Source organism: Mus caroli, unplaced genomic scaffold, assembly GCF_978045245.1.
Source record: "Mus caroli unplaced genomic scaffold, Mus_caroli_1 scaffold_3, whole genome shotgun sequence".
NCBI lineage: Eukaryota > Metazoa > Chordata > Mammalia > Rodentia > Muridae > Mus > Mus caroli.
In genome coordinates, this window is record NW_028227258.1 from 2504922 (window position 1) to 2529384 (window position 24463).

At 41.4% G+C, this 24463-nt stretch overlaps 1 non-coding gene and 1 pseudogene across 1 annotated transcript; one reads left to right on the top strand and one right to left on the bottom strand.

The window, feature by feature from the left end:
• Positions 1–8169: 8169 nt before the first annotated feature.
• LOC110290569 (ATP synthase peripheral stalk subunit b, mitochondrial pseudogene) lies at positions 8170–8928 on the bottom strand (annotated as a pseudogene).
• Positions 8929–20633: 11705 nt separating this feature from the next.
• Positions 20634–20740, top strand: LOC115030658 (U6 spliceosomal RNA). Its single transcript, XR_003836264.1, has one exon. It is a non-coding gene; the product is annotated as a U6 spliceosomal RNA (small nuclear RNA).
• Positions 20741–24463: the final 3723 nt, after the last annotated feature.

A 24463-nucleotide genomic window follows, 5' to 3' on the forward strand; every position in this document is an offset into this window, starting at 1 on the left:
ATAAAGTAACATCAAGTAATCTTATTTTTATATTGTGGTTGCTTTTCATCTGATAACATGCAGTTTGACTCAAAACACTTGTAACTTTTCACCTATGGATTTGAGCATGTCTGACCTCTTGCCACCTGAGATATTGCTTGCATCTGTACATGTCCCGCACAATATTTAGAAAGCCAGAGATCAGACAAGCATCCACATAGATCTTATGTGTCCTTGGGGGATTCCTGAAGCAAACTTTAAGAGGTGAGAGACAATACAACACAGATTGTACCTGTGGCCTGCATCAAAGTCAGGGCTCTGAGGATGCTAGTGATGACCAGCACTGATTAAGAAAATGGAAAGAGGAGGCATACAGGAGCACATGTGGGCCTCAAGCACCTGACCACCCATCCCAGTGCCAGTACACAATTTCTATTCTATGTTGGACTCAGTCATTTGGAATTTAAAGTTCTGACTCCTCCCTTCTATTGATATTTGAGGCTGGACATACTAGTTATTAATTCTTAGAGCCTCCTTTGTTCGTCCCCTACATGTGGATGGAAGCACCTTCACTGCATAGTTAGACTAGATACTCCATTCCTAGTTGTAGTAAATATCAAACACCTGGCATCTCTTTTAACCACCATTAATGGAATTTTTATGGTATTTGTGATGTACAGATAATATTCATGTCAGACTTCACCACATTTATATCTTTCAAAGAACTACAGAGACAAGTGGATTAGTGATATTAGCAGATTGCCAAATCATGTGTGTCCAGAGGAGCAGCTCTGAATCTCATCCTGTTCAATAAACTCCTTAGAATTAAATGAGTCACAGCACAGTGCCATCTTCTGGTAGGAAGAGGTTTAAAAATCCCTGTAGATAAATGATTGCATATTGTATGCAAATGTTGACATCATTGAAAGAAAACTGTCAACTCCAAAGCAGAGAGAAAAAAAAAAACCAATTAAATGGAACTGTAAGAAAGTATTTCTTAGAAGCAAATAATTACCTCACTATTTTATCTCAGACGACAAGGTCCTCTAGTATGTCTGCAAACTGAGCCATCTTTCCTTTGTCTTTTCTAAGGGCTACAAGTATCAGGAATATGAGGAGTAGGTGTCCTAGACCAGCTTGGCAGTTTTTCATGGTTATTACAGCATCAACTGTTCTACTTGGCTCAGTGGGCACTTATTTATATAAAGAGAAATTAATTAATTATGCAAGCAATTATACAACTATTGTAGTACATAAACTATATGATTGCCTGTACTTCTGTAAAATAGCTGTATCTACATGGCTTTTAAGTCTACCAAAAGGCAAATAAATAAATATATTCATAAATAAGTCAATTATTAACCAAACCTCTAACTGGTTTTGTGCCATGCTTGGCTGGAGATGAAACATATTTAAAGTGATTGCAGTTCATCTAAGGAAAAAAGTGAATAGACAAAAATGCTATGTAATATACAAAAGTACAGTGGATTCTAGCTCAGACACATGCCATAGAGTAAGACACCTACATGTCCTCAGGACTCAAGAGAATTGGGTTCGGTAGAGAGCTACCTTTATAGGTAGCTGTGAGAATCAGTAAGGATTTGTTACCTCCATAACAAGAAATAGTCCCTGTGTAAGATGTGACCTTCAGGTGCTTTTCTGCCTGTAGTCCTGTCTCTGCTGCTTAAAGTGAGTGTTCTGTGGATAAAGCAGAAAGAATTCTAACCAGGCTGAGGCTGCCCTGCTTTTAAGTAGGGAAATTTTTGGTTATGTCACTTCTGAAAGATTCATCCGATCACCAGCCTTTGAACTGGTACCAAATGGATAATGATATCCAATTTATTCAAATAGCATCAAGATAGTATTGGATAAAGGTGCTCATTAAAAATCAGGCTCCTGTTTAGAGACTGGTGAAGAATATTCTGAGGGCTGGGGCTGCAGCTAAGTAGATGAACACTCAGCTTTCATGTTCAAGGTCCTGGATTCGATCAGCAGCACAGCAGGAAGAGAAGTATTGTGGCTTCTGGACAGAGGTTATCCCTTCAGTTTGATTTTTGTCTTCAATCATGCTCTTTGATAATCTGTCAGAAAATTAAGATATCTATCTTGCAATCCTTTAAACTTTTTTTTACAAGTATTTTGTGCATTACCTAAGTCATCTAGGATGGAAAATAGGATGTGCAGTCTTCTCTCCTTCTGACAGATGGGAAAATGGAGAAAAGGGTTATTCAGTTCATTAGAACTACCCAGGCAGGAAGGCTGAGCTGGATGTGAACCTGTCTCAGGATCCTAAACCTTTAGTTTTTCACATCTACAGCTGCTCTACATGGTGCCTCCCCAATGGCAGGGGCTTACAGTTTCTATCCCACCTTCCCCAGCTCACTTCCCCTTCCCCTATTTCCCCTCTCTCTGTCTGTATTTACTATCCACACCATTTTCTCCACATCTCTTCCACATTTGTCTTTTCTTCTTTATTCCCCTTCACGATTTTCTGCTTGGGGTGTTTTACTAGGTTGACACTTGCCAGCTAAGGGTAGGGCCCCCATCAATTGCCCCATGGTCTCTAACTTACAGAAGCATGTGGGGGTGGGGGTCACATTATTGTAAATAGTAAATTAGCATATATGAAGCATAAGATACCTTCTATTTCCACACTCCCTATGTCTTTAAAATAAGCACTTGTTGAGATTTGTGTTTGAAACTATTTTGGAACTAACTGGTGCAGGCAAGAGCTTGAATAACACACAGCCCCATCTCTCCAGAGTTCTGGAATCATCTCCCCTGGAGCTAGCAGCTCATCTCCCCATCTGTGCACTTGGTCCCGGGTGTATTGCCAGGAAAAGGATATTCACCTCAGGAGCCTTCATCCTTCTGAGCATTAAACCAGTGGACTCAGCTGGGAAAAGTGTCTGGATTCTGACTCCAAGACTGTGTACCCTAAGGCTCTGGATGAACAATTGTTTCTCAGAGATAAGCTGACTTCTTTGAAAAGAGCCTGGACTAAGACCTGGCTCTGAGGCACTGAAGGCACCTTCTGTGTCTACAAAGCCTGAACCTGGCCCTTAGGTAGATGGGAACTCTGTTCCTGCTTTTCTTTTGCCTCCCTCTGCAATAACATTGAGAGAACAGATGTTTTCCAGGGCTGAGGAGTGATAGACCAAATTGCTGTGATAATATTGCCTTACCATTCCATCCGGTCCATTAAGTGTCATTAGCACACCATGTGCCATGTGTTTTGTTTATGTTGTGATGCAACCACCCAGGAACTGTTTCTTTTCCCAGACAATGCTTCCTCAACCCCATCATTTGAGCCAACGGAAGTGTGAAATTCATTTCCAGGTCACTTCTTGAGGAGACCACAAGGTCGCTGGCTCTCATCAAGCGCCAAGACTGAAGAAATTGAGACACAGAGTGGAGAGAAGAGAGGAGATGATCCCTGCTGCACTCAAGTTTAAACAGTTCCCCTGTGGTTCCAAGTTCAGCTCTGTTCTGCTTTTAATTTAAACATTCTCTAGCAGGCAACAGCGTTTTGCTTGTCTCTCGAGTGGTTTTCACCATCCTCCCTCCTTGTGTATGCACTTAGCTCCCATTAGTGGTAATGGGAGCTGTGCATGTATGGCACCCATTAACAATAATGGAAGCTCTGCTTGTGCATCCAGAGGCTGTGTGTTGTCAATGTTGGAATATCTTTAGGAAGACAACTCCTTCTCTGGCGTTTGCTGTCATCAGGTCTTTTGCATGGTGACAGTTGGTGCTGCAGAGAGTGACCATTGTACAAGACACTGCTTCTCCATGGGAAATCTGCCCAGCAGCCTGGCTTAGTGTGTGTGTGTCTACAACAAAGTTAAACAAAACTTATTAAGAATAATAAGAAATATAAACAGATCCAGATTACTCAACACAGGCCCAAGGGCAGGCTATGTCAAAAACTTTAAGTCTTGAAATTAGGGCAAATAATATTGCCTGCTTCTGTGTAATAAATAGCACAGATTTGAACAGATGGAGAAAATAATCCATTAAAAAATAACAGAGTGTTATTTATGCAGCAGTAATGACGTTTCTGCAGATACATGTGCCTCAATCCATAGAGACCATTTCTACTACAGCATATTGCTGAAAAATGGTGGGCCAAGGGTGATTTTACAAGGGACATGAATCACCAACTCATTACATTTAAAATGAGCTATGCAAGAAGAGGCTGATTCATCACTGTTTGTAAAGTGTCAGATGCCCTAGTATTAACGTGTCTCAGTGGTCTGAGTGTTCATCTCTGCTGCAGGCTTTTCCAAAATGTTCAATCATGAGGGGTCTCAGGCCCCCGATCTGGTGGAGGTAGATCAAACATTGGAGTCTGGTGCTGAGAGACAGGTTCATAAAGAGCCTTGGTGATAGAGTCCAAGCCTGGGGAGGAACCCACCCATGCCCAGATGCTGCTCTGTCTTCTGGGAGCTTATTCCATCTCTCTGAACACATGCCACTCTTCTGTGAAGCAAGGATTTTAATTCTCATCTTGTGGTTGTTGTGAGAATTAAATTATGCTGAAAACTGAATTCACAAGAACCAATATCAACAGTTATTCATTCTAGGAGATGATGTTCAATAGTACTGGAAAGCCAGACATGTATCTAGCCAAATCATACTAACACCAGTTGTTCTAACTGTTGTATATTTTAAACACTAGTTTACTTTTTCATCATTTAACCATAAACATGCCTGTCAGAGCTCCTGTTTCTGTTTTCAGGGAAAGATCAACATAATATTCCCAGGTAAGGAATCCCAACACTTCAAGGTTGATGCTTGTTCTATGATCTGTGCTATTTTTAAGCTAGCCAGAGCTTAACAATTGGGCCACGTAAATGTTTTAAAGATGGTGAGATTTTGTATTTTCCTCTCATCCTATCACTATGATTTTGAAAATGGAGGAAATTTATAGACAGTGAGGTTCTTTGCAAAGTTCAAGATTCCTTTCCCTGCCCATGATGATGTTCCCTTTCCCCACACAGAGTAAGACAGAATCTCTATCAAACCCACACACAAGCTCTGTGAGCTGTCAGTCATCTCTGGTTTATTTATAATCCTGAATGCAATGTCAGCACAAAGTGAATAGTTATTAGACTGTATTGTTTAGAGAATGATGACAAGAAAATATCTGTGTTTACTTAATAGAGATACTCCTTAAAATATAATTTCTTTCTTTGCTTAGTGGAACTCATGAATGTGAGACTTATTGGCAGCAGAGGGAATTAATACCTATACCTATACCTATACCTATACCTATACCTATACCTATACCTATACCTATACCTATACCTATAGTGTAGTTGAAGTTGGGCATGGTGGTGCACACCTTTATTTCCATCTTTTGAGAGGCAGAGGTAGGTGGATCTCTGAGTTTGAGGCCAATCTGGTCTACAGAGTGAGTTTCAGGACAACTGGGGCTACACAGAGAAACCCTGTCATGATAAACCATAAAGAATCAATCAATCAATCTATCTATCTATCTATCTATCTATCTATCTATCTATCTATCTATCTATCTATCTATCTCATGGAGATCCATGAGTAGTATGCCAGGTTTAACTTGAGTAAATTCAATAGCAAACGGCACACAAATGACCTAGCAGCTTTGATTTTCTGAAGAAGTTCTAGGGACTGCAGTAGGCAGCCTGGAGAAGGTCCCAGCTTTGGTTGCTGAGGAGATAGGGATGGGTGAGTTAAGGGGTTGTGTGAATGAGGAAGGCTCTAGAAGGTGGCGAAGGGCATCTATTTTATTGACTACTTGTTTTTGTTTTGTTTTAAGGCCTGAAGCATCAACTGTAATCTAACTTTCAGATGATGGTCCTTAAGTTTGGAAGGATGTGACTTTTCTTCAGAACTTCCCTGCTTGGTCCCAGGATTGATGGTGAATCTGTGCTTTATCATGACAATGCCTACACTCAAGCCCCTCGGTTTTAGAGAAATCATTTTTTTTTCTACCATGAAAAACTGCATTTATTGGCAATGATTGGGGGTTTCTGAGAAAGTTGAGATTCTATGTTTGAGACAGTTCATTTTAAGATTTTTGTAATAGTTCAAAATTTTTTCTTTTAGGAAGATTTCAATGTATGCGTTTCTGTTTATTTATTCATTGAAAACACTTAATGTGGCTTTTGCATCTGTGAGTTCAGATTTCTGAGTGTCAGAACTACATGTGCTAACCTGCTCAAGAGGAGACAGAGTCCCCCAAACACAGGAAGTGCTGCCCACTTTTCTCATCTCACCCTTAGACCTTCCAAATTAAATTTTATTCAGACAAGGACTCACCAGGATTTGCTATGTAGACCAAGATGACCCTCACCCACATCAGTGCCCAACACACAGTGTAATTAGTTTCCTGTGGGTTTGGCCTACCAGGAAGCATCATGGCACAAGAACAACTCAGTCCCTTGGGTAGATGCTGGCATGAGACTTGCCTTTTCTATGAGCTGTGCAGTCATGTCAGTCAGCGGATGTAAGCTGACTGTGGCCACACTAACTGGGTTCCTGAGTGGGAGGCCGGAGCTGTATGGGAAAGAAGTAATGGAGGCCAAGACACGTTTTTGTTCAAGGCCCCCAAGTTTACTAAGAGTCTGTTCTTATAAAGGGGGAGGCCCATCCCCCGCCAATCCATTCTTGGTGCTTGTTGCCAGCCTGTAGGTGATCCACTGGATGCTGTCTCTGGAATATCTCAAGGGCCTCTCGGCAGGTAGCAGCAATGTCTTAGAGAAGAGCAGCAACAGGTGACAGAACAATAGAGCCATCTAAATTGGAAAGCTCCACCCTAGGTGGTCTCATACTCAGTGGCTGCAAGGTCAAAGCCAGCCTACTCAAGGCTTGGGGAGGCTACACACAGCCTCCTTTTGCTCCACAGGACCAACTTTTCCCAGTTCTCCACAGACTGTGTGGTTAATCTGTCTGGTGAGGCCTCCATTTAATACTTTGTTCCCACAGCTTATCCTGGTATAGCTTTGCTCTAGTGAAGCTCACTGAATTCAGCACTTGCAAGCAGAGAGCAAGACCTGCCGGCTGAGTCTGACCCCACAAGTGCACACTGATCCTTCTCTTGAACCATTTAACTTTTACTTTTAGAGCCCTGGGCACCAGAGCAAAGATTTTTATTTTTCAACTTCTCATGACCCATATTAAATGTTGGAAAGCTAATATGTTCACACACATCTATCTTTTGTTCTTTCAAAGTTCTAGGTGGCGTTTAACAAATTTTATTTTCTTTCTAATGTGCAAGCATTCTAAAAAATATTTATTGATTTGTGTTATGTGTGTCATGTGCAGGACTGTCTGTCCTCTCCTTCCACCATGTGACTCCCCTGGATGAAACTCAAGTTGGGCTTGGCAGCCAGAGACCCACCTCTGTGTTCTCCAAGATTTCCAAAAGGGGCTACAGAGCCCATATTTCCCATGGTGTGTTGGAGGGAGGCTGTTCTGTCTTTCTTTCCTTACCAATATTTAACTCTTTTCTGATAATTCACCACATGTGATATTCATTTTATCTTTAACTAACAAGGTAACCTCTTTCCCCAAGGAAATTCTCTCAGTTCTTAATTTATTTACATATAGTTACCACATTAGAAATTTTAAAATAAAGCAATTTTGAATGACAACAATTTACATTTGTGTGGATTTCTTCCCAAAATGGTGTTTCAAATATTTCATAGAATACATTGAAAGTTGTTTCCTTGGACATTTCCTTGAGTGTTTCCTAGTCAATCTTAATTAATTTCAGACACAAGTAGGATGGGACAAACTTTCATTTAAAGAAATTTTATTCACACAAAAGTAGATTATGCAACAGATGGTAGAAAAGAACCCAATATGAAGAACTAAAATATCACAAATAGAAAGACTACTTGTTTTCTTTTTTTCTGTTTCAAACATTTTATTGCAAGACCTTTTAACTAATTATAAGTTTGAAATATAACTTGGTAATTTCAGTTGGGCAGCGAGCTGTTGCAAATTGCTTATTCAAATATTATCAGACAACTCTGGATACAGAGCAAGGATCAGAAATACCTCACTGGCCAATAGGGCTAAGCCACTAAATGGACCTTGATCATTTCTTAGGAAAGGTACACTGTAATTTCAATAACACCCATGCAGAAAGAGTTCTGCATTTAAGTTAACTCTCTCTGGCTATCACAATTGAGATAGACACATTCACATAACTGGCTGAGCTTGAGCCTTCTTTGAAAGCAGCTTTAGATCTTCAATGCACTTGGCCATGGTCTCCTTTTACTGTTGTATGGTAATGCTCTGCACCACATGCTTCTCTACCCAGTCTATCATGTGCTCTTCCTCCTTGCAACACATCACACCCTGTTCCAAAATATGGTAGTCCAGGCGATTCTTTACCTAGTTATATGCTCTATGTAGCTGTTCCTGGAAAGTGACCTCCAAGGCCAGGGCAATGCTATTCCTCTGAACATTGAAGAGGTAGTGGTGCTTCTGACCCAGTGCCTGCTGTGCCTCCTCCAGGTCGATTGCGTCTTGGATGCACAACTGCTTTACTTCTAGTTGAGCAGTTTTGTCCTCATTAAGTTTGTCAATAAATTCTCCAATAAAGGTGCCATATTTCTTAATCACACAGACAGTCAACCCTACTACTGCTATGGTAGAGAAGGTCTCTGGGGTAACCACATATATTTCTTTGGATAGAAAATACAAGTAAGCCCAGTTCCAAGCACGTAGGGTCCTGTTACAGCAGTCTTAGGGTAAAGGAACTGGAAAACTTCCTCAGAAATCAGCACAAGGTGTACTTTTCCTCCATATTCAGGAAGAGGTGCTAGAGGGGCAAGGCAATGCTGTCCTGTATGAAAGACTCTTCTTGCCTGTAATACCCCTGGACTTAGGACAGCCTTGTTCTTCAGACATGGGGCCCACTATGGAGGCGGCATAAAGTACTACCCCGGACAGCATTTGTCTCTGAAGATCTGGACAGTGGTCTCTGTGTCCCCGTGACCCTGACTGAAGACTGTTAGGGACAGGAACAATATGGCTGCTCATATATCTCCGATTACTTATTTAATAATAACTTGCTTTGGTTTCAGAATGAGCTTGCACTTCTAAATTTGATCACTGGGGAAAAGGAACAAGTGAAATCAAGACCTCCTGTGTTCTGAAGTCAGACTCTGACTGTGCTTCTGCTAGTGCCTAAGGAGGCCACTTGTACAATTTAGTTAACATCCTTGTCCTGGAATCTCTCATGTGTAGAATGGGTTATCATAACTGCACCTACTTTCATGGAAGATTGTTGTGTTTAAACAGTGTTTGTGGACAACAACTGTTGTGCCAGTCAGCCCAAACCCAGTCCTCCTTGTTTATTTTAAGATGGCTATTGCTGTGTCATCTGTGGCTCCTTCTGAGTAAGGAGACTGAACTTCATTAATTGAACTGCTTCCTAGTGTCTGCAAGGCTCCCTGTGAACTATGGGGAAATGTGGGAGGTTTGGCCATAACATCATTAGGAGACAATGAACTTGTGCTATCTAAATCCTTAGTGTTGAGCACAGCCTTGTACCTGAGTGCAGGGCAGCAGGTGTGTCTGCCGTTAATTCAGCATATAGCCAAAGACTCAAGCACATTATGATAACCAGATGTCATGGCCACAAGTAGCAGGGGAGAGTTCCAGAAGGAGACAGAAATGTAACACTCTTTATTTGTAGCTTATTCATTCATTTATCTAACACTTGTTGGAAACTTCAGTGTTCTAAGCAATGTAGATGCCTAGATATACAACTCAACAAAAAAGGGCAGAATTACTTGCTGTGGGAGCTAAGGATGTGTAAAAATAGGTGTGCAAAAAGAGAGAGGTGGTGGTGGGGCGGTGAGGGAGAGGAGAAAACCTCAAGAGCAAGAGGGAGAGCCTTAGATACAGCCGCAGGGAGTCTCTTTAAATGAGTGTTATTTAAGATAAGAGGGAAGAGAGAGGTACAGCTGACTTCTAGAAGAAAGAGCCTATAAAAGTGGGGGCTGGCACAAGCATGCTGGAGACGAGGGCCCTGGAGGCATGCTAATATTCTGTCACCCCTTGGAATGGATATTTAAAAAAATGACTTGCTCAATATTTATTTCTGTGGGCCAGGGGGAAATTGACTTTTCTATTAAGAAAAATTATATGCAAAACACATTCAGTTAGTAATTCGCCTCAGCTGGGTCAAAGCAGGGGCGACTGTGGAGCTATTCAACAAAATGTTCCCAGTTTTCTTCTCATTCTTCAGCGTGCATGCAATTTCAACTAGAGAACTTTTTGGCAGGTGCATTAAAAATGCACAATTGATAATGAAGCAAATTACTGGCCACTGATAAACACCACTGTGCCATATGTTATTTGGTTTTAAAATCCAGCTTAATGTCAGCTTTCAACATTCATTGTAGGTTTGTTTTGCCAAAACATTAAATGAGAACGTTTGGGGGGACTAGTGGGGGTATTTTTATTGACTTTTGTGGGTGCTGGTTTCCTTTTCAGAAGCAATAAGCAAGTGGAGACTCAAGTTAGCACTCTAGGTGGGCTTGACTCCCAATCCAGTTCTTAAAGGTACTGGGCATGGTGGGAACTGAGTAGGCAAAGCCTAGCTACCAAGTGCCTTGAATAATATATGTGGATTTTTTATTGTAAGAACTCAAGGCCACTGAAGGATGTGAAACAGAGAACCACTAACACAAATCGGTAGAAACATCTTGCTTCAGTGTGGCGAAATCATTGTTGGGATGCTAGATTTTTTTTAGGGGGAATATTCTTGAGAGGTGATAGTAGAGATGCAGGAAATCCAGATAAGAAGCAATAGTTCTTGATTCTTGATACACAGAGCATAATTCGCCGGAAGAGAGCGTCATCAAATGGCAGAGGACACCATTGGGTGAAACTGTAGGCTGATGGCAAAGCCCCAACTCTCACATGGGTTCAAAGTAAGACTCAGTCTGTGTCATAGGCATGCATAGTGAGGTTATAAACCTCCAGGTGGTTCTTACAGGAGCTCTGTGGTGAATCTGGCATGACAGGTGAAGATTGGATGAGATCTAGTATAACCAGGCTCTGAACACTGTGGGCATCTGTGGTGGGAAGCCTCATGCACTGTGGGTGGCGACATTACCTGGGTGGTATCTTAGACTACATAAAAAGCAGGAAATGAGCTGAATTCAGCCTTTGTATGCTTCTGGTTAAAGATGTTGTATGACCAGTGGCCTAGGCTCTCATTGACGTACCTTCCCTGCAGTGATGGACTAGAACCTCAAGCTGTGAGCCCAACAACACTTGTCAGGTCACTTTGCAGTAAGGACAGGGAAGTAGTTAAGACAGACTTCTAGGAGAAAGGCAGGAGGAAGAGGGACGGGTGGAGGAAGCTTCAACTTTTGAGAGGATGTAGATGCTCAAGGAATCTGACTGTCTGAGAACTTCAGGGATCACATTTTTATATCAACAGTTTGAAGAATCTGACAGACTGGAGCATTGCAAGCAGATAATGGTCAAGCATTGTACATTCTCAGTCTATGGTATCCTCCTCACAGAAGCTGGAATTCTTCAGTGGCACCCAGTTTTCACTTCCTCTGATCTAAATGCTTGGGATTCTCTGCTGCCCCCCAACAGGGCTCAACCCAAGGCATGTTCAATGATATCTTTACAATTTGGTACCATATCTTCTCCATTTCAAAGCTGTCAGATGTGTTGCTTTGCCTGTGTGAGGACCCTGTGCTACCTTCTAAATGTCACTCAAAATCTGCTTCCTCAGGACAGTCACTCCACACTCGCACAGCTCCCTCCATTTTCCATTCACCACTCTTGGAATTGCAATTAATCATTATTGCAATTAATCATTATAGAAATGACTTTTACACATCTGTCTCCAAGAACAGATTGCAAACCACTAGCCTAGTTTATTTTCTAACCCAGTGATAAATACAATTGATAGTTTGAATGAGAATGGCTTCCATAGGTTTATATATTTTCATGTTTAGTTCCAGTTGAACTGTTGGGAAGGATTAGGAGCTATGTATGACCTTGTTGGAAGATGTGTGTTACTGGGAGGTGTTCTCTCTCTCTCTCTCTGCCTGTTGCTTGTGGATCAGGATGTAAAGATCTCAGCTACTGCTCCAGATCAATGCCTGTCTGCTTTGTACCATGATGGTCATGGACTAACTTTCTGAACCTGCAAGCAGGCCCTCAGTTAAATGCTTTCTTTTAAAGGGCTGCCATGGACATGGTGTCCTCTTCACAATAGAACAAGAGCTAAGACAATGACCAGAAACAACTTAGAAGGAAAAGGTATATTGCATCTTACAGCTTGCAATCAATCCATCATGAAGGGAAGTCAGGCAGGAACTGAAGGCAGGAAACTGGAGGCATGAACTGAAGCAGAATTGATGGAAAATGCTTCATACAGGCTTGTCCCCCATGGTTTACACAGTCTTCTTCTCCTCCTCCTCCTCTTCATCCTCTCCCTCCTCCTCCTCTTTCCCTCCTCCTCCTTCTTCTTCCCCCTCTTCTTCCTCCTCATCTCCTCTTTCCCCTCTCTCTTTTTTATAAAAAATATGTGTATGAATGTTCCATCTGTGTATATGTCTGTATGCCATATATGTGCCTGGCTCCTGTGAAGGCCAGAAGAGGGTATCGAATACTCTGGAACTGTAGTTACAGATGGTTGTGCTCTGTCATGTGGCTGCTGAGAATAGAACCAATGTCCTCTGGAAGAGTAGCTAGTGCTCCTAAACTGCTGAGCCACCTCTCCAGTCACTCATTTTGCTTTCCCATATACCCCAGAACCATGTGTCCAAGGGTGAGACTGCCCACATAGAGTTCTGGACCCTGTCACATCAAGCATTAATCAAGACATGCCTCACAGACTTCCTACAGGCCAATTGATGGAGTTAGGGTAATTTTCTCAGTTGATGTTTCCTCTGCCCAGATGACTAGCTTGTATTAAGTTGACAGAAACCAAACAGTACAGCCATAAAGGACCCATGTTTGCTTATTGTCTGCCTTTTACCAGGGTACTATATGTCTTGTGCTTGTCTACAATAATCTTCCTTGAAGAAATAGCTGAATCAGTGGGTATTTTCATATACATGGTAGCTATGCTTTTTCCTAAAATGTTGCTTTTCCAGTGACAGTGCTTAGGGCATAGGCATCATGGAAAGAAACATTGGATCTGGGCTTTTCCTTGCAGGCATTATTTTGTATCAGTGCCCAGTGGCCTACTTCACCTGAACCAAATATCTTTCTGTTGTGTAAAGAACAGGCAGGTGGCAAAGACAGATGTACCTAAACCTAAAGTTAGTTACATGCTGAGGAGAAAAATACCCAAAAAACTAGATTTCTTGGTTTAAAGTAATTAAATATCTCAATGGAGATATACCAGAGCCAAAGAAAGTGGTTTGTTATAGTTTGCTAACATGGGTATCTTTGAGATGTTAATTTTTCTTTTGAACCTTTCCCTTATACTGACTCTGTCCCAGACACCAGCAGATAACAACTTCAGCAACTCCTTGGCCAGCTTTGGGCAAGGGCTTCTGGCTTTGGTTTGATTGTTGCATGTGAATAGAATTTGAATAGAGGGCATTAGTGGCCCTATGTAAAGACAAGAGATAGAAGGTCCCCCAAAGGGGTAAAATAGAAGCTTTCTTAGTGTGGGTTCTAAGGACAGGGGAGCCTCATCTATGCCCATAGTCAGCAGATACCCATATGAGGAACCTTGGGTGGTGAAGAGAGGCCTTTGAAGGAGAAAGACTTTGTTCTGCACAGCAGCTGCTTCCAATGTTTGTCATTCACATTTCAAGTGAGACTGTTGCTGTACCTGATGAATTGTCTGTCTCATGTAAAAATGAGAAAGGAATGGGGAAAAGTGTGTAATGTAAAAGTGATAATGGAATATTTAAATAAAATTTAAATGCAATATTACACAGACAATTGACCACAATCCACTGTTTTATTATCTAATTTGAACCATGCCTGGTGGAACAGAGCATTGTAGACTGTAGACATTGTTCTACCTGAACTTTGTGGATTATAAATCATTGTGGTCTCTTTGAATGCATCATCTAACTCTCTAATTGAAAACTTGTACAATGTAGCAATACTAAGCCAATAAGTATTTATATACTCCCATCATGATTTATTGCCCATTCTATCAGAAATAAACCACAAATGCTAACAAACAATCAGAGAAATGGGAAGTGAGTTTTAGAGAAAAATCCCTAAGACTTCTAATTACACTGAATACCACATGTTCTAACTCATTAGCAAAGAGGTAGGATTTCAACTGCTCTCCTGATGATTTGTGTTCTGGAATTCTGGCCAGGGTCACTACTAGGTAGAGAACTAGAGGGCGCTTGAAGCTAGGGATAAATTGAGCTCTAAATGATCTTTACATTAGAATATGGTTTTGTCCCAAACCATGTCTAGTTGAGTTTGATTCTGATTAGAAATTTGTTCTGATAATTTCGTGTTTTATTTGAGCCTCTGTAGCAGAGAGATACCCAATAATTTAAAAGCTTCAGGTTACCTGTCTACCACTGACCCCATGAAGCTTCAGCCTCCCATGTTTAGAGCCTGATTACCATGGGGACTTACTCAGGAAGCCTCTGGCCTCCCAGGGTAGGGCATACAGATCGGGCAGGTATTGCTTCCACAAAAGCCTGTTCCCTTTCCTCAGGGTTTCTGGGGCCCTGGCCTGGCCTGGCCGCTCACTCAGATCCTGATGTGTCCAAGGACTCTGTTCTTGCTTCTTCCAGCTTCTCTTTCCCAAGATTTTGCTGACTTGACATTTTTCAACTCTATGTTCCTTCTGTTCAATAATATCGGCATATGTGCCCTCTCCATTTTGTCTGAGAAGGAAGATGTTTACACAGAAATAGCCTGAGAAATTGATACCTATAAATTTATTTATAGAATGAAGCAGGCTCCTGACAACATTGGATTGTAATGTTGTCAACATAATTCATCCACGGGGGATAAATATCGTTCCCACAGGTATAATGTTTCCAGGGATGACTTTCTTGGACTAGGCTCAGCTGAGAGAAGGAGGAGGATGGCAACGTTCTTTCTACCCACAGTCTACAAATCTTGCGAGAATAATTTTGTATTACTATTTTATTTTTATATGTAATTTACGTTTCAGTGCTGGAGATGCCACTCTTTTTAATAGGGAAGGAATGGATAGATGTTTCTTCCCTTACAGCTTGGCAAATTATGGCTAGTGGGTCAACGATAGCCTAAACCTGTTTTGTGTGTGGTGGTATGTGTGGGGTGTGTGTGGGGTGGGGCTATGAGCTAAGCGTGGTTTGCTCTTATATTTAACCTAAAAAAAAATGGCTACCATTTAGTATCATGCAGTTTGCTGACTCTTGTCTTAAAACAACTGTAATAGAGATGGGAACATGGCCCAGTGGTGAAATCTTACCCTGTACACACAAACCCTACCCCAAAGAAAAATCAACAACATAGAAATTTAACAGATTTCTTGTGCTGCATGGGATTTCACACATATTAACTCACTTGAAACTTTATAAAAACCAATGAAAGAACTAAGATTCCTGTTTTAGGTATGAGAAAAATCAAGGGGTTAAAGTCACGGGTGTTCTGTCAGAGCTGAGCCACTGCCAGTGCTTTTCGTCAGAAGTTTGTTTCTAGTCAGTGCCTTGTCTGACATGAGTCTTCACAGTAAAACAGGAGAGTAGTGAAGCATTACTCACATGTAAGGTGGCTGTCTTGCAGGAAGGACACCATTATCACACACAGATGTGTGAGGTGGTCCCCCTGAGCACAGCAAGGTCATCAGGTGGGTGAAGGATCCTCTCTCCTCTCCTTCACCCCTGGGAAGTCACCTGAGTCACAGTGACTCTTATAGCCACTACCCTTTACTCTCCCCTGAAGCTTTACATCTTATGGTCCCTTATGAGTCCTTGCTCTAGAAATTCATGCCTGGATGCCCAACATTTGAAATGACTGTAATTGAAACAGGCTCCTGGAGCTGTTGAGGGACTTGGAGGAGTTCAGGGTCAACTGTAGATCTGTCTTTCTTCTGGTAGGCTAAGGGCTCACTCAGTTTAGGCTCAGGCATATTCCTGGGTTTCTGGGAGCTGATCTTTCCTGATAGTGCTTCTTCTCTTATTATCTGTATTAGTCCTCCCTTTCTGTTGCTGTGATTGAAAACACCCTGATGAAAGCAACTCAAAGCTCCAGGGTACTGTCCATGAAGATAGGGAAGTCCTGGAGTTCAGAGACTGAGGCAGCTGGTCACTTTGCACCTTGCTGTCACGGAACAGCAGGAGATGAAAGTGCTTAACTCCTTTCTCCATTCTCAGTCCTGGTCACAGTCTCTGGGATGGAGTTGCCCACAGTTAGGGAGCTCAGTTAATCAAATGTAGAACCCCCCTCACAAAGGTGTTCAAAGGCCAATCTCTCAATGAAGTGGAAATTTTGGCGTATTTTTGGAGACTCACTTATGTCATGTGATATTTTTCTGGAAATTGTCTTATGAGAAGATGTTTGTGTTGAAGCAGACACATGGGGGGATGTCTTGCTGAGAAGAGAGATGTGTTTTTCTGGTAGCTGGATAAAGGTCATGTGATGTTTTGCTACACAGACCCTTGAGAGAACACGTGATATTTGGAAAGAGTATAAATATAACCCAACAGACAGTGGATGGCACTGTGTGGTATTGGTTCACCTTGTTACTCTTTGCTGGTCTTTCTTTGTCCTAACTTCGTAGAGAGAAATGCACCAAAGAACTTCTGATTGTGTTCTGACAGCTTCTTGCTGATCCCATGAACCCTGGCCAATTAGCATAGCCCTGAGGTTTCTTCTGGATCAAAGTGCTGTTGCTGATTTGTGAATGGTATTTGCAAATGGATGAAACTACAGCTGCTGATTTGTGTGAACTGAACTGCGGCTATTCTGACAATAAAGACTGGGATGGTCCAAAGAACTATTTCTAAACAGGTTAATGTCTGCCTTTGATCTATTAACTTTTCCTTTCTACCACCTCTGATGAATGGTAGACTAGAAAGGAGATTAAATCATTTAAGTATGCTTATTAAACAAGGATTTTAAAAATGTAAGCCTACATCTCAGTGATTCTGAAACCAATCAAGTTGACAAGCTTAACCATCACAATATGAATTGTGCCTACATGCCTTAGGTGGGGTTTGTATTCCTGCACAAAAAAATCACAACCAAGAAGCAAGTTGGGGGTAGGGGGAAAGGTTTATTCAGCTTACACTTCCACATTGCTGTTCATCACCAAAGGAAGTCATGACTGGAACTCACACAGGGAAGGAACCTGGAGGCAGGAGCTGATGCAGAGGCCATAGAGGGGGTTCTGCTTACTGGCTTGCTTCCCCTGGCTTGCTCAGCTTGCTTTCTATAGACCACAGGACTACCAGCCTTGGGATGGCACCACCCACAATGGGCTTGTCCCTCCCTGCTTAAACTAATTGAGAAAATTCCTTAAAGCTGGATCTCATGGAGGCATTTCCTTAAGGGAGGTTTCTTTCTCTGTGATAACTCCAGCTTGTGTCAAATTGATACACAAAACCAGCCAGTACATTGCCCAATCAGTAAGAAGCCGAGGTTATTTTCATACAGAGTCCTCACTTCTGCTACCATCTTCTCTGATGTCCCCATTATATTTCTTCATGGGTTTGATTGATTTACCTGCCTTGGGTTTGGGTTTTGTAAAACTTTAGCTTATTGTATTTTGAAAGCCTGTATAAATTCACATTTTATCGTGTTATTTCAATGGCACTTTGGAAAGAAAAGAGAAATGAACACATGTACTATCTCCAGTATTGTAAGTAGAACCTATCAAAATGTATATGGCCAGAACAAAAATATAAATACCAGTAGTTTCCTACCAGTTCTTGTTTTGTTTAATTTCTTCTCTAATAATTTGTGAGTTTTTCCATCATCTCTGAAATTATGTGAATAAGAGCCATAGGGGCCACATATAAAGCAGAAAACACATTGGCAGTTAGAAGCCTGTGCAGTGGGAAGGGGAGAAGAGACATGAAGAATATACTGTGATGTCACCATCCTGCCAGTCTACCATACCCAGGGGCTATTTCCTAGGGATGCAGGGAGTTGTGGCTGAATCTCAGCATCACCAATCTCTACTCTAATGAGTGGCATCTATTGCTTGATTGGGTAGTTCTTCATAGTCTTTCTGGTTCATACCTGTCAAGATTACGCATTGGTAGCAGTTAATATGTGCTTGTGGATCTTTCAGGAAGTCTGGGGCCCTGAGAGTTTTAGCCTTTAAGTGATCCAGTCAGAAAGAGTCTCCTTGCTTTCATGGCCTAGAGTGGGCTTTGTACACTCCAGAGAAATGATATGAGTCTAACTGTAGATCAGTGGCTGGCAGAATCTGTGTGGTCTACTTATTAGGTTCAGATTTAGAATTCTACACATTTTTGAAAATTTAGATAAGCTTAAGAGACAGAGTTCACAGAGGAAGGCAACAGGAGGATTTACAATTGAAGAGCTAAAGGGTCCAAGGGGAGGTTCCTGGGAACCTTGAGAGGGTGTCAAGTATCACGTGACAGCAGCTGATTTCAGCAACTTGCCCTTATTTCTTCTAGCTCTCTGAGGACAGAGACATCACACAGCTATAGACTCTCTCACAAGATTTGACCTAGAGAAGTCCTTGTCTGTACTGGTGGAAAGGGGCCAGTTCTTTGGTCTCCAGCCTGCTGAGAACTGATGCCATTGCAAAATTAAATAAAAGAACATCAGAGGAAAAATGGACATTGAAACAAAATCTCTGAGTGGTTTTTTTCCCCACTTTTGCGTGATTAGACTTCCAGAAACAGAATCATTCTGAAAATGTTACACACTCATGCCCTGTGTGCTCAGGAACATTTTATAGATCATTCACTGGTGCCTAGCATTGACATTTAGACAGGAGACCACAACAGGATAAAACAAAACCACAGAAAGGCAGGAGTAGTGTCACCAAAGGGGGATGTTCACGTTTCTTTATCAGCGTTCTTAGAAACACAAGTCCCCGGTTTGATATAAACACTACAGGGAAGTCCCCTCAAGTTCACAGCAAACGCCTGTATAGTAAAGGTTCTGAGAAGTGTAGCCTTGAAAAATTTTTGCTTAAAGCCAGTATTTCTCAAGCTTATGTAACTTATGGTTTTATTTTTTACTTGTTTCTTTATGAAATTAAAACCCATTATGTACTTTGTGAAATGCCAGGATACACATACTCCTGGCTAAGTGGGGTAAATAGGTGAGTCCTCTTGGCAGTATTCCTAATTTTATATATCTATGAAATGTTCAGAATTAGGCTTGTCATCAAAGATGGTCAATTCTTTTTTTAAAAGAGCCCTGTTTAAGCTGAATTTTGCATTTCTTATTCCATACTTTGTATGCATGTTGTACTGGAGAGGAATTGAGTTAGATATTTATTGTTAATGCAGCAATTTTCTAATTCCTCATTATCATTTCTTTGAATAGAAAACTCTAAAGGACAACTCCAAACATATTAGTAAAGATTTGTCTGCTGGCATGCTTTATATGTGTCCAATTCTGAAAATTTATGTCTTCATAAATATCTTTGCAAAACAGAACTGTCGAAATAGCAGAGGAGGATAATTCATTCCCATCCATCTAGATGTATACCAGTGTGTGGAACATCTGCACAGAGAATAGCTCTCCAGTCAGTTAGGAACATTCAGGTCAGGTGGGAATGCTCAGGTAAGGTGGGAGCACTCATGTCAGGTGAGAACATTCAGGTCAGGTGAGAGCATTCTGGTCAGGTGGGAATGCTAAGCACTCATGTCAGTCAGGTGGGAGCACCTAGGTCAGGTGAGAGTGCTCAGGTCAGGTGGAAGCACTCATGTCAGATGGGAGTACTCAGGTTAGGCTAAACCTTTGCAACCAAGTTCAATCAGCAGTTGTCAGGAGGCAGTTGGAGGATGTTCGGCTTCGATTCTGCTAGTTACATCTTAATACTGGAATCCTCTGGGAACAGACTTGGTTTAAAACCTTCAGCACATCTCATCTTAGTCGCTTTGGGTTGCTGTAAGTGTTACTTGAGACTGAGTAATTTATGAGTATCATAAATAATTTTCTTACAGTTTTAGAATCTAGGTGTGAGCAAATTCTGTATATAGTAAGGATCCTGTCTCTGCTCACAGCTTGTTATGTGGAACACTGTACCCCTTGGGGGTTGTCATTGTTCCCCTAGAGGAAAGCAAAGAAAGTGAACACACTCTCAAGAGCCCTCTGCTTTGAGTCTCACTCTACTTCCCAGGTTGGCCTTGAACTCACAACCTTCAGGCCTGAATTTCCAAAGTGTTAGGATTCCAGACACTCATTACTTATGCTTGGCTCCCCAAACATTAACATTTTAAAAATATATATATATTCTTTTTATTTTACCCCATCCCCTTTTCTCCTTCCAACGATGTACCCACCTTGCTTTCTCTCTCAAGTTTGTGGCCCTTATATACATATACATCATATACATACACATACATATATCATATTTATCTACATCTACTACATATACATACACACACATCACATCCATACACATACACATGTACATATACATGTATTGGAGTGGGGAGTCCAGAAGAAGAAAATAGATCTCTAAGGGCTGATCTTGAAAGTTATAAGTCGTGCTCACTTTGGCAGCACATACACTAAAATTGGAATGATACAGAGAAAATTAGCGTGGCCCCTGCACAAGGATGGCACACAAATTTGTGAAGCATTCCGTATTTTTTTTAAACCAATCCTAAATCCGATAGGGAACTAATCCAATATAGACAAAGAACTCAAGAAGCTGGACTCCAGAAAATCAAATAACTCCATTAATAATGGGGTACAGAGCTAAACAAAGAATTCTCAACTGAGGAATACCGAAGGGCTGAAAAGCACCTGAAAAAATGTTCAACATCCTTAATCATCAGGGAAATGCAAATCAAAATAACCCTGAGATTCCACCTCACATCAGTCAGAATGGCTAAGATCAAAAAATTCAGGTGACAGCAGACGCTGGCGAGGATGTGGAAAAAGAGGAACACTCTTCCATCGCTGGTGGGATTGCAAGCTTGTACAACCACTCTGGAAATCAGTCTGGCGGTTCCTCAGAAAATTGGACATAGTACTACCAGAGGATCCAACAATACCTCTCCTGGGTATATATCCAGAAGATGTGCCAACTGGTAAGAAGGACACATGCTCCACTATGTTCATAGCAGCCTTATTTATAATAGCCAGAAGCTGGAAAGAACCCAGATGTCTCTCAACAGAGGAATGGATACAGAAAATGTTGTACATTTACACAATGGAGTACTACTCAGCTATTAAAAACAATGAATTTATGAAATTCCTAGGCAAATGGATGTATCTGGAGGATATCATCCTGAGTGAGAAAACCCAATCACAAAAGAACTTACGTGATATGAACTCACTGATAAGTGGATATTAGCCCAGAAACTTAGAATATCCAAGATACAATTTGAAAAACACATGAAACTCAAGAAGAAGAAAGAACAAAGTGTGGATACTTCACTCCTTCTTAGAATTGGGAACAAAATACCCATGGAGTTACAGAGACAAAGTTCGGAGCTGAGACCATCCAGACACTGCCCCACCCAGGGATCCATCCCATAAACTACCATCAAACCCAGACACTATTGCATATGCCAGCAAGATTTTGCTGACAGGATCCTGATATAGCTGTCTCCTGAGAGGCTATGCCAGTGCCTGGCAAATACAGAAATGGATGCTCACAGTCATCTATTTGATGGAACACAGGATCCCCAATGAAGGAGGTAGAGAAAGTACCCAAGGAGCTGAAGGGGTCTGCAACCCTATAGGAGGAACAATAATATGAACTAACTAGTACCCCCCCCAGAGCTTGTGTCTTTAGTTGCATATATAGGAGAGGATAGTCTAGTCGGCCATCAATGGGAGGAGAGGCCCTTGGTCTTGCGAAGATCATATATATGCCCCAGTACAGGGTAATGCCAGGTCCAGGAAGCAGGAGTGGGTGAGTTGGGGAGCAGGGCAGGGGGGGATAGGGGACTTTTGGGATAGCATTTGAAATGTAAATGAACAAAATATCTAATTTTTAAAAAGTTAAAACAAATTAAAAAAATGAAAATAAAAAAAGAAAGTTATAAGTCCTCAGTTCTGATTTGCTTTCTGTTTTCTGTGTCCCATGTTGTGAAAAGCTTTCACTGCCAGGTCACATTACCATGATGGACAGAGCCCTCTGAAACCAAGAGGCCAAATAAATGCTCCCCCTAAATTCTCCATGTCAGGTTACAGTCACAGTGCCACAAAAGAAACGGATATTTCAAAAATACCACATTAAAATATCAATTTCCCCTTGCTCAGCAAGGCCCATTTTAGGGCCATAGCAATCTCCCATTTTATTGATCTCTATTAAGCAATACATTTAATTCATTTGGGCATCTGGACGGCTGTAGGAATCCACACAAAGTGTGTCTATTTACCCAAGACTGTTCCGTGTAAGGATGTATGAATCCTTAGACTAAGGGCTGAAAGGTTACATGGGACTGAACAGATCATCCATAGCACAGGAACTGTGTTGTGACACTTTCACAGTGAGAAACAGCACCATTTATGGGTAGGTTGGTATAATGTGAAGAGGTACCTTCTTTAATAACTAGCTTGTGTGGGTGGGGGCTGATTACTAATTTCCTAGTCTGGATACTTTTCGTCATGACTACGTTCAGAAGCTAATCCAATGCCCTTGAGCAGAGTTGGGGAAAATGTCTTCACTATCATGGTGTTCTCTTGCCATGTAGACAAAACAAACTCAGAAGCTCTGGCAGTAGTACAGCATGGCCAGATACCTGGATAGCAATATGATTCTGGTGTTGATTGCCAACCTTTAACCTTTTACTGTTGGCTCTGGGTGCAAGCATGTCTACCAGCCGAGCCAAACCTCTGGCCCTTCCCACATTTTAACATGTAATTTAATTATAGGCTTATGTAATTTTTACTAACAGCTCTGTTTGACATATAGTCTGGAACATTCCTGAAAACGGTCATCTCCAAAGGGTCCTCGTGCATCATAGGGAAGGAACACAGGCTGAAGTCGCATCTGGTTGAGAGTCCGCTGCTTGGAGCTGTACAGCAGGGGAGCCACCATTTCTTCTTTACACCTTAGTTTTCTTGAGTGGGAGTTGAGAGCAGTAAGTGAGCCTTTGGATTGTCATGAGTATTAAATAGCATTAATCAAACCTGCTTTCCCTAGAAAGGGCGGCTCTGGTTGCTAAATATTTCACATAGCTCATGCTGGAGCAGCGATCATGGTGCATCTCTTTCTTTTTTATTAATGAAGGCAGGAAGTCTTCATAGGCCTGTGCTCTGCCTTACATAATGATATGATTTGCATAATTCAAGGGAATGGAGGCTTTCTTAAAGGCTGGAGAACATGTTATCACTGAGAACAAACACTTTTCCTCGGGGTGTGTACAGTTTAGTTCCAACATGTTTTCTTTTTCTCTTAGAGTTAAGAAAACTGTATAGAAGGTCCTAATTATTGGAGAACCATCATTTCCAGAGACTGGAGACCTACAGGTTCCTGAGCCGGCCTCCTTTGTGGACTTACAGAAAATAGTTAAGATGTGAGCAGATACAGAGGTCACCTTAGAAAAGGAGAAGGGCGGTATGAGGGGATGTAACCATAGAACAAGGAACAAACATTAATACAAGAGGAATCTGGTGAAGGTTCCTATTCCTGGAGATTGGGCTCTTTTCACAGACTGTGGTTCTTATGGGTTTTAGACTGGACTTGTGAAATCTGTAAGTGAATATTCCTCATATACTGGTGAGTCTGGGTATCAGATGATTCCCCCCTTCCCCTGTCTTCAGGTTTACATGCTAGGGAATCCATAGCACATCACCATTTGAAGGTGTTGTGAACATTAAGTGGCTAGGGAAGTCCTTGTCATTGGGGTGCACCCGGGAAGGTGACTTGGTAACTCTGGCCCCTTTTCTCTTGCTCTTTGTTCCTGGGCATGAGTTGAAGTTGGTCCTACCACACACTCACCATCATTGCTACCTGGGTTACCCACTAGAGAACAAAACTTAGCAGTTTCCCGATTCGCTGAGCTAAACTGAAGTCTCTATAGCATGAACTAATAGAATCCTTTCATTTTTATAAGGTAATTTTCACAGGCATTTAATTATAATGACAGAAATCTAACTAATGTGAACCTACTATGTGCTATACATGGTGAATACTAGGAAGAATATTTGATACTAATGAATAGTGAATGACCCTCATCTGTATTGAGCTTGAATCTACTGGAGGAAAAAACAGATAATCTTCAATTAAATTGATAAAATAATATTTGCAAGCAGCAACAGGTACTATGAAGGAGAAAGATTTGGTAAAATTGTAAATGTTGTTTTCTTCTAAGAACAATGGAAGTCACTGAAGAGTTTTAAAGATGGTAAGGAGATT